Here is an 11136-nt window from a genome sequence, read left to right as displayed (position 1 = left end):
CCAGCACTGGGATAGCATCTTGAAAGGCACCAGTGGCATACTGGGAGGAAGCATAGTTTCTGGCATCAAGGCAAGAGCTGGGGGACAGTTTTGTCCCAGACAGAAAGGTGGGAAGACCCACAGAGCCAGCAGACACGTGCCATATCTCAGACTCGATCAACCTGGCTAACACTGTTTGCCCCAACCTGGAGAACCCCTGAGACTCTGTCCCACCCAACTTATAGCTATTAACAGTGGCTTTTCCATATGAATGGCTGGTCTTGGCTAATGCTTTACAACTTCCAAAATCCTTTCAAACAAGGAACATTTGGTCTCAGTGAGTCCCCAGGCCCCATATCCCTTGCTAAGTGGCCCCAGGCCAGGCACTAGCAGCAGCCAGCCTAGAATCAGAGCTTGGATTAGCTGGGAATCTCCAAGCCCAGCACAAGTAGCAGCCATCTCAGATTGCTTTGTAGTTCAGGCAGGGTGGTCCCAGACAAGACACAGGTGGGAACTGACCTTGGCCTGCACCACCTGGGAAACCCCAGGGCCTGAAGACCCAGAGGACAGCTACAGACCACATCAGAGTACCACCACCCTGCCCCTGCACAGTTGAGCCTCCACAGAGGGCAGAGGGTGGTGACCAGGGTCACAGCCAATCCTTACAACTGACTAGCCTGGGTAAATCCCTCCCATTGACCTCCTAACAGCAATCAAGGATCAACTACAAAAGGAGGATGCACTCAACCCACATGAAGGGCATACCTTGAGTACCCAGGTTGGGTGATAGAAGAGGCTGTGCCACTGCACCTTATGGGACACCTACTACATTAAGCCATGATACCAAGACATGGAGTCATAGCAGCTCTATCTGATACATAGAAACAAACACAGGGAGGCTGCCAAAATGGGAAGACAAAGAAACATGGTCCAAATGAAAGAACAGATCAAAACTCCAGAAAAAGAGCTAAACAAAATGGAGATAAGCAATCTATAAGATGCAGAATTCAAAACACTGTTTATAAGGATGCTCAAGGAACTTAGTGGGGACCTCAGCAGCAGAAAAAGAAAAAAAATCCAGTCAGAAACAAAGGATACACTAATTGAAATAAAGAGCAATTTAAAGGGAAACAACAGCAGAGTGGATGAAGCCAAGAATCAAATAAATGATTTGGAACATAAGGAACCAAAAAACAACCAATCAGAACAATGAGAAGGAAAAACAGTTTTAAAAAAATGAAGAGAGTGTTAGCAGCCTCTGGGGAAATTTCAAGCATTCCAACATTTGCATCATAGGGGTTGCAGAAGGAGAAGAGAAAGGGCAAAATATTAGAAATCTATTGGAAGAAAATAGTGAAAGAAAACTTCCCTAATTTGGTGAAGGAAGCAGACATGCAAGTCAATGTACCATAGAGAGTCGCAATTATGATGGATGCAAAGAGGTCCACTCCAAGTCACATCATAATTAAAATACTAAAGGTTAAATATAAAGAGATAATCTTAAAAGTAGCAAGAGAAATGCAGTTAGTTACCTTCAGGGGAGTTCCCTCAAGACTGTCAGCTGATTTCTCAAAAGAAACTTTGCAGGCTAGAAGGGATTGGCAAGAAATATTCAAAGTCATAAAAAGCAGGGACCTACAGCCACATTGCTCTACCCAGCAAAGCTATCATTTAGAATCAAAGGGCAAATAAGGAGTTTCCAAGACAAGAAAAAAACTAAAGGAGTTCATCACCACCAAACCATTAATATATGAAATGTTAAAGGGGCTTATTTAAGAAAAAAGAAGATCAAAACTATGAACAATAAAATGGCAATAAATACATATCTATCAACAATTGAATCTAAAAAACAAACTAAGCAAACAAGAAGAACAGGGTCAGAATCATGGATCAGAGAGCATTTTGATGGTTACCAGATGGGAGAGGGTTTTCGGGGAATGGGTGAAGAGGTAAGGGCATTAAGAAGCACAAATAGGTAGTCACAGACAAACAAGAAGAACAGGGTCAGAATCATGGATCAGAGAGCATTTTGATGGTTACCAGATGGGAGAGGGTTTTCGGGGAATGGGTGAAGAGGTAAGGGCATTAAGAAGCACAAATAGGTAGTCACAGAATAGCCAGGGGGATATAAAGTACAGCATAGGAAATGGAGTAGCCAAAAAATTTCTACACGTGACCCATGGACATGAACAATGGTGTGGCGATTGCCTGGGGGAGTGGGGGTTGTTGGGTGGAGGAGGACAAAAGGGTAATAATCAGGACAACTGTGATAGCATAATCAATCAAATGTAATTAAAAAAATGAAAACTAAAACTAAAAACATGGTTAAACAGTAATATGTTATATATATTTTACAATTAAAAATAGAAAAATATTAATCCACTGAATACTTGAAGAACCTTATTAAAAACTTTCTTCTTTTATTTTTCTCCATAAATTAAATTTGGACAATTGTGGGGAAAAAAAGCTAAGACTAGTAAGTAGATCTTAGAAGTCAGGCACATGCACTTGGAACCATTTTCTGTTTTCTGTGCTTTAGTTCACTATTGTTTGTGGTATACAAAGGATCAGACTCACACAATCAAGATCTTTCTCAGCATCAAAGGTTCATAGTGATGTAAAAGATTTGTGTAATCCACAGGCTCAGACAAAACAGAGAGAAGTGTGGAACATCAAGTGTGGCTCCCCCAATCCGTTCTTCTTATGATGAGCATGTACTCTCTGGCCCAGAGTGAAAGATGAGTTCTCCAATGATGGATTTATGGGGTTATCCCACAAAGTAAGGGAACATTTCATTCTGTCAATTTTCAAGGACGTATTGCTAAGATGGTTCCATAGAGAAGACCCTTCTGCTACCATTTAATATTAGTGTATTTACCTGGAGGTCCAGAAGCATACTGACTAGGAGACTTCTTCCTCCCATCCCATGTGGAGCATCCCTTGCTATCTATGGGAAAACTGGGTCATGGTCCAGCTCCATTAATGCCTTCCTCCTCATTGACCAACTACTATGATTGCACAAGTGAACTAATATGTATTTATCTTTAGAAATAATCATTTGATGTACAAAACTCATATAATATTTCCATGGAAGTTTTCTACTCCTATAATTTGATGTCTAGACCTCTGTATTAGGAATACTCATCAAATAAGTGCATCAAAATATTGCCTGATGGAGGAAAGGACAAGCTCCCTTTGGATGGGTCTCTATTTCCTCATGTGGAACAATTCTCAGATACAATCATTCAGATGTAAGGCACTGAGAACCTAAGGTAGGAGGAAAATTTCTTCCCCATCAGTCACATTTCAAGCCATAAGAAATTAAATAGATCAAAGCACTGTTACCTCAGAAGGGCTCTCCAGGCTCTGCCTACCTTACTCCATCTTCTCTGTTCTCTGTTACGAACCTTTCATGTAACAGTTCTTGTCCTCCACCAATTGGTTTGGACTGAAGAATTCAGATGTTTCTTTGTATCCCAAGAAAACCTAGCCTTTACTAAGAATATAAATCGTTCTCTGCTCCAAATCCTTGGTTTGGCCTCAACCCATTCCATCCAGGTCCTACCTCTTGAGAGCTGACCTGGGTAACAGGGCCAGGTCTCCCACAAATGCAGGAGGAATACCTGGAAAAAACTCCCAAAGTCCCAGGACTGGTGGTGGCAGCAGCAGCCACCACAATCTGAGCACCATGCAGAGGATTTGCCTTTTCACCATCACTCGCCCTCAGAACAAGGTTTCCCCAACCTCTGCTCCTCCTACTGAAACAATTCATTTACAAATGTGGGCAAAGCAGCAGTCACGGGGGAGATGCCTAGGCCCTGGTGTCTTAACTCCTCAAAGTTGCCTGATGATGCTGGTGAGTCTGGACACGACCATCATCACCTAAAATTCTGAGATTAACAGTGGCGCCAGAGAGCCACGGGAATGGAACCAAAGCTGGCATCTCAGCCATGAGTATATAGAGTCCCTAAGTTATCTGAGCAGAAGTGCCTTTAACATTATTTGAATCACAGATTTAGCTCTGGCTTCTGCTGGTAGTTAGAAAGCCCTTTCTTCAAAAGTATGCATCAGTGCAAGCACAGGAAATAATATGCTTTTTAAAGATGTCTGCTGGGTGAAATACAGCCAGAAACATAATCAATAATCACTAAATATCCTTGCTTTAAATAGTGCCGAATGCAGTTTCCAAAACTTTGGAAGCCATGGCAGTTGAAGCATGAATGGCACATCACAGCTTACAAAGTATTTCCACCAATTTTCCCATTTGAAAAATAGAGTAAATTGTCACAACTTCAAACTAAAAACAATGGAAGACAACATAAGTCTGGTTGTATAGACTTTTCAGAAACTCATAATAGATAATTCTCTCATGGTAAGATAATGATTTGGTTTAAGCTACAGAATGTTTTCAAGAACGGCTATGTTATGATCACATCTGTCCTTTATGATCTTTACATTTCAGATGCTGAAGAAAACAAAACAGAATTTTCACCTCATTTATATGCATCAGAGAAGAACAAGAAAACATTTCCATGAAACTTGCTGTGGCAGACAATCTGCTTAATTGCAGAAATGTGTTTGATGTGGGCTCTGGACAAAAAGCAAACCCCCCAAATTGGAGACGACAACTGATGCCTTTGCCAAAGCGTGTCAGCAGCTGATGACTGTGACTCACTGAATTCTGAGTGACTGTCTCCTGGGGTGGTTTCCTGTGTGTGTGTGTGCACCACTGGAGTTCTCTGGGTGGGTGGTCTATGAAACATTTGGAATTTATAGATGACTTTGCCCACCTTCAGTTAGGCAAACACTCGAAATGCAATTGCTTGCAGTTTGATTGTGGAGTGGTACCTGATTTATTCTCCCCAGAATCAAATCAAATGCTAAGAAAGCTAAGAGGTCACTTCTAGCATGATTCCCTTATGAATAAGGGGAAGAATTGCCAATACATATAACATATCCTTCAGAATCAGGGAGAAAAAGGAATTGTTCTTTGCCACTTCTTTGGATAAGAAGAGAAAGGACAAAAATAGATTCTTATTGTAAGCCCATAATAGCTTTTTTCTGCTAAGAGTTTCATTATTCTGTCCAGAGTTCTAATGTATGTCAAATCATTTTGCACACCATTTCTCAAACTTTCAATGTCAGTAAAATTCCAAAGTGAAAACAACTGATTCATTAATCCTTACAGTAACCCTATGCAGTAGGGACTGTAAGCCTTTTTAATGAACCAGATAAAGGTATTTGCTCAACATCACACACTTTTTAGTAACAGAATCAAGCCTCACCAGAACCTGAACCCCTAGGCCCATGCGCATTTCATTACACAAGAGGTTACCACAGAAAATGCCCAGAACACCTCCTAAATAGTTACCCCAAAGGCATGAAAACATAGGTTCGCACAAAGACTTGCACACAAATGTTCTTAGCATTATCATAATAGCCAGAAAACTAGGAAAAGAAACAACAAATGCCCATCAACTGATGAACAGATAAAGAAAATGGAATATAGTCATACAATGGAATGTTATTTGGCAGTAAAAAGAAATGAACTATTGATACTTGTACAACATGGGTGAACCTCAGAAAACATTATGGTGAATGAAAGAAAAAAAACAATTGAATACTGAAAAAGAATCTTTCCCCATTATGAAAATTATAATTCAATGCCATGCTAAGCCATCATGTTTTCTTTTTTTAATTATATTGTTTTGCTTATGCTATTAGAGTTGTCCTGATTTTTCCCTCTTTGTCACCCTCCACCCAGCATCCCTCAATCCCTCAGGCAATCCTCCCATCATTGTTCATGTCCATGAATCATGTGTATAAGTTTGGCTGCTCCATTTTCTATACTGTATTTTACAACCCCCTCACTATTCTGTAACTACCTATTTGTACTTTTTAATCCCCTCAACACTTCACCCATTCCCCTACATCTGGCACCCTTCCAGTAATTTTCTCTTGCTTTTAAGAGTCTCTCTTTATCTTTAACATTTGGCATTTTAATAATGATGTGTCTTGGAGTGGGCTTCTTTGCATCCATCATAATTGGGATTCTCTGGCCTTCCTTGACTTGCATGTCTATTACCTTTGCCAAATTAGGGAAGTTTTCTTTCACTGTTTTTTTCAGATAGATTTCCAATTTCTTGCTCTTTCTCTTCTCTTTCTGGTACCCATATGGGGCAAATGTTGGACCTCTTAAAGTTGTCCCAGAGACTATTTATACTAACCAAATTTGGGGGGATTCTTTTTTCTTCTTCTTGTTTTTTGGTACCTTATGTTCCAAATCATTTATTTGATTATCGACTTCATCCACTCTTCTGTTGTTTCCCTGCGAATTGTTCTTTATTTCAATTAGTGTATCCCTCATTTCTGATTGGGTCTTTTTTATGCTGCTGAGGTCCTCACTAAGTTCCTTGAGAATCCTTGCAACCAGTGCTTTGAATCCTGCATCTGATAGATTGCTTATCTCCATTTCATTTAGCTCTTTTTCTTAAGTTTTGATCTGCTCTTTTAATTAGGCTGTTCTTTTATTTGATCTGTTCTTTTATTTTCATGTTTTTTTGTCTTCTCATTTTGACAGCCTCCCTGTGTTTGTTTCTGTGTATTAGATGAAGCTGCTTTGACTCCATGTCTTGGTACTTTGGCCTAAAGTAGTAGGTGCCCTGTAGGGTGCTGTGACACAGCCTCCACTGTCACCCAACCTGGGTACTCAAGGTGCACCCTTTGTGTGGGATGAGCACACCTTCCTCTTGTAGTTGAGCCTTGGTTGTTGTTGGCAGATCAATGGGAGGGATGTACCCAGGCCAATCAGTTGCAAGGACTGGCTGTGACCACTGACCACCAACCTCATCTCTCCATGGAGGATCAGCTGTGCAGGGAAAGGGTGGCCCTGCTCCAATGTGGTCTGTAGCTGCCCACTGCATGCATTGGCCCTGGGGTTTCCCAGATGGTGCAGGCCAAGGTCAGCCCTCACCTGTGGTTTGCCTGGGGCCACCCTGCCTGAGATATTGAGCAATCTGAGATGGGTGCTACTCATGCTGGGCTTGGAGATTCCCATGTGAAATCAAGCTGTGACACTAATCTGGAGCCGCCCCTAGGGCTCACTGGAGCCAGCTGTTGCTTGTTTGATAGGATTTAGGAGCCAAGACCAGCCATTCTTTTGTAAAAGCAGCTTGGGTGGGCCTGTAATTTGCATGGGGTGGAGTCTCTGGGGATCTCCAAGGTGGGTCACACAGTGTTAGCCAGGTTGATGGAGTCGCAGGTATGGCGCCAGCCTACCAGCTCTGTGGAGGGAGGGTTCAGCAAAGGGACAATGGCCTCTTCTCACCCCAATGCTAGACAGTTCAGCCTCTCCCAGTATGCTACTCGTGTCCTTCAATCTGCCACCCCAGTGCTGGAGCTCAGAGGAGTGAGTCTGAGTAGGTAAGTCCATGTGCAGGTTCCCCAAGAGGAACTGCTTAGAGGCCCAGCAGCTTCCTCCACTGATTCAATCCCTGTTGGTTTTTGCAGCCAGAAGTTGTGAGAACTTACCTTCCTGGCACTGTGATCCTGGGCTGGGGGGGTGGCTGGTATGGGTCTGGGACTGCTGGGTCATGAGATACCCCTCCTGAATTTTTATCCACGTGGTTGTGGAGCTAAACCATTCCATATCCACACCCCTCCTACCAGTCCGAATGGATGTGGTTTCTTCAATTCTGTAGTTGTCAGATCCATTCAACTCGATTTCTGACATTCCTGAGTGATGGTTGATGTATATTTTAGTTTTAATACTGACATGGTTGTGAGAAGAGGGGAGCCATTTCTGCCTACATCACCATCTTGACTGGAAGCCCTCATCTTTTCAATTTGGGAAATGTAAACACCCTGGGAAGAATAATAATAAAAACCTTGACACTTTTTCCATTTTATATGAATGAAGGATATGAGAATTTATCTTAACTGGGAAGAATATAGAATTAAGACACTAACTTTTACCAAGAAACAACAGAGGAATAAATAAAATAAACAACTCACTTAAGACCAAACTCCAACATTAGTTTTATATATGCCTCTGTTAAGGGGTCAAGGATGTGTAGTCCCACCGTGGTTGGTGGTAGGCTTCACCTGTGTTCGGGTATTTCTGATGTTCTTTACTTTATGTTTGAAATAATGGATTCATTCAACATTTACTAAGTTTCTACAAGCATCTACTATATGCCAGGCATTGTTCTCAATAGTGGGGATATAGCATCAAACAAAACAGACAAAGTCTCTGATTTCATGAAGCTTTTAGTGCACTATAATTTTAATGTAATTAAAATAAAATATGGCATATACACTGATATCCAAATTTATAAAGCAGTCATCCCATATGCACCTACAACTCAGTACAGACACATAATTCCCTGTTGTGATTCTATTTTGGTCACCAACCCTCCTTTCTTGAACCAAGATATCTTGGGATTGAACCAAGATAACAAAGGTTGCATCTTCAGGCACAATGTCAGACTTGAGCCACCTCCTAGCCTGTTTTGAATTCTTCTATTCAGTCTTACTCTGTACTGAACTGTGTGGTCATTGCCCGGGTCCCATTCCCCTGCTCTGGAGAGCCGTCCTCCCCATGGAGATGCTGCCCCCACAACAGGCCAATGGCTGGGACCCAACAGCTGCCTCTGATCTGCTCAGTGACCTCAAAGCCTTTCTCTCTCTTCCCTTTTCATCACATGGCTTCTTTGAGTTGCATGTTCTTAAATGGGCTTAGCAAACACATTTGAGTTCACAATCTGATGTCCCAGTGGTAAACAACAATTCCAGCCCATTCTGTAAGTGAGATTATTAATTCTTCAGGCCCCCACCTTGCTATTTAGAGAGAGCAACAAACTAGTTTCTGGAACATTGCAAAATGATTCTGCTAGCTCAAATAATTCTTCCTCAACTCATCTCCCATAAAGCTTTTTAAAGGTAAAAGTGCCACTCTTGGAGAGCCTGTTTTAAAAGGCCTCTGGTAAGACCCAGAGAGCTATTTGTTTTAACCACATGTGTCATTCAGATGGGTGTCTTGGTTTGAGAGCATTGCCCAGAAAGCTGATTAGTTAAAGCACACCTACTGTAGTCACCCCTGCACATGCACCATTGCCAGCCTTCCTCTAGATATACCACCTTCTAGCAGTATATTCAACCTAAACATCTGATTTTGTGGCCACACTTATGGTGCTTCATTCATGATCTCACCGTCCCCACTCCTTCTATTTTCCTCAGTGATCTTAACCCATGAACTGCTACCATTTGGCCCTTTCCATACTCTACTTATCACCTACCAATATTAAATTCTTGTCAAAATTAAGGATGAGACCCTTGCTAGGCTAAGCTTGATTTCTATGGGTTTTTTTTTAATAAGCAATGAGCAAACAATAACCTAGAAATCAAAATTTCATCCTGCTGCCTTATCCCTTCCACTCAAAACGATTATGCAGAATACTTGGGGTGTGCACCAGACTGGGTCTGCCTGGGGTGTGGGCACCTGTGGTCATCTTGGCTTTCTGGGAAAAGGCAGTAGGAGAGGAAAAAGTTGTAGGAGAGGGCAACCCAACTGTGGAGGGCTACACAGCCCCCATACCCTGTCACCAGTCTCAGAACCAAACCAGCAGACCAGACAGTGATAGCAGCAAGGGCAGGAGAAAAGGAAGAAGGCAAGATAGCTACCAGCTTTTGTGGTGAATCATGGCACTGAGTCTACAAAATTGGAACATGATGCCAACACAGACCACGGTTTATTATCCTTTTAGGTATTGCAATCAATGACTCCGAAAAAGTGGGCAATCAAGTGCAAAAGAGAGTGAGGGAAGTGGCCAGGTTCTAGACTTCTTACCTGGAATGAATAGAAAAGGCCACAGGTACCATGAAGTGGCCAGTGCACATGGTACTTTGAAGACTGACTTGATGGAAAAGCTTATGAAGCAACTGTTCTCTAAATACTTAAAGGTCATTGTTTTCTTTTGATTAAACCTCCACTAAATAATCAAGAAAACTGAATATACTGCTGAAACACTGTTTGAGTCCTTCAATACTCCAGGCTTATACATAGCTACGCAGACATCCTAGGCATCAGAACAAGTAAGAAAACTGCTAGTTGCTAGGATAGCACCGGATAGTGAAGATGGTGTCACTCTAGTCCCTTCTGTGGCTGAGGAACCTGTGACTGGCAGCTGTGGTGAGCACATGCCAATCACAGAGTGGGATGTAATGCAATTCATTATGATGGCTGAGGCCGAGAAGTAGGAATTCCTCTAAAGCAATCCCTAGAAACAGCTATGAAAGTAAGGAAGTGCTACACTTATGTCTGTGCAGATTTAGTAAATGATTTTAACAAGCATTACACATATGGGCCAAGTGGATTAAACAGTATGCTGATTCAAGGCCATTTCAAAGAAAGAATTTTCCATTGATGTTGGTTATGACAGATCCTGAAGTCTTTCTTCAAGAATTTGCTAATCCAGACTTTACACGGCCTACCTAACAAGTACTAGATAAAGTAATTCAAAATTAGCCTTATTGACGTCATTCTCTCTACAAGAATATTGACCTCACTGAACTGAGTGTGCAGGGACTTTGAGTATCACTTATATATTCTGAAGGGAAAACGGGACCAAGTAAAAAATAAATTTCAAAACATAGCCTCAAACACAACAATGTGAATGTATTTAATATCACTCAACTGTATACTTTAAAATGGTTAAAATGGTAAGGTTTTTGCTATGTATATGTTACCATAATAAAAGAAATAAATTTAAAAATTTTTCAAAAGTGGCCTCATAAACTTGTCATTACTCATTCATAGGACAAGGGATTCCAGTAATTATTAATTGCTACCATTTCCTCCATCAAAAAATTGATTTTTGTTACAAGTGTTTTTAGAATGAAGAAGCTAGTATATTGGATTGTCTAATGACTTGCACTCTTTTTCTTGCTCAAAAAAAATTTTTTTTTAAGTAAAGACAAGACTGTGGGACCAGTTTTAAAAGAAATTAAAAAGCAATGCTCACAACATTCAGGTTTTAGCCTCTGCTCGTTGAGATATCTTCCTGGTTCATATGTTCAAGCAGGTGCCACTGACCCAAAGTGTGAGAGGCAAACCCAGGGCTGTGCCATGCGTGCCAGCTGTTCTCTGCTCCTAAAGGA

At 41.4% G+C, this 11136-nt stretch overlaps 1 pseudogene; it reads left to right on the top strand.

Annotated features, from left to right (window-relative positions):
- The first annotated feature begins 9856 nt into the window (after nucleotides 1-9856).
- Nucleotides 9857-10570, top strand: LOC128780297 (actin-related protein 3 pseudogene; annotated as a pseudogene).
- The last annotated feature ends 566 nt before the right edge of the window (nucleotides 10571-11136 follow it).

This window comes from Desmodus rotundus, chromosome 2, assembly GCF_022682495.2.
Source record: "Desmodus rotundus isolate HL8 chromosome 2, HLdesRot8A.1, whole genome shotgun sequence".
NCBI lineage: Eukaryota > Metazoa > Chordata > Mammalia > Chiroptera > Phyllostomidae > Desmodus > Desmodus rotundus.
This window is presented reverse-complemented; position numbering and strand designations above follow the sequence as displayed.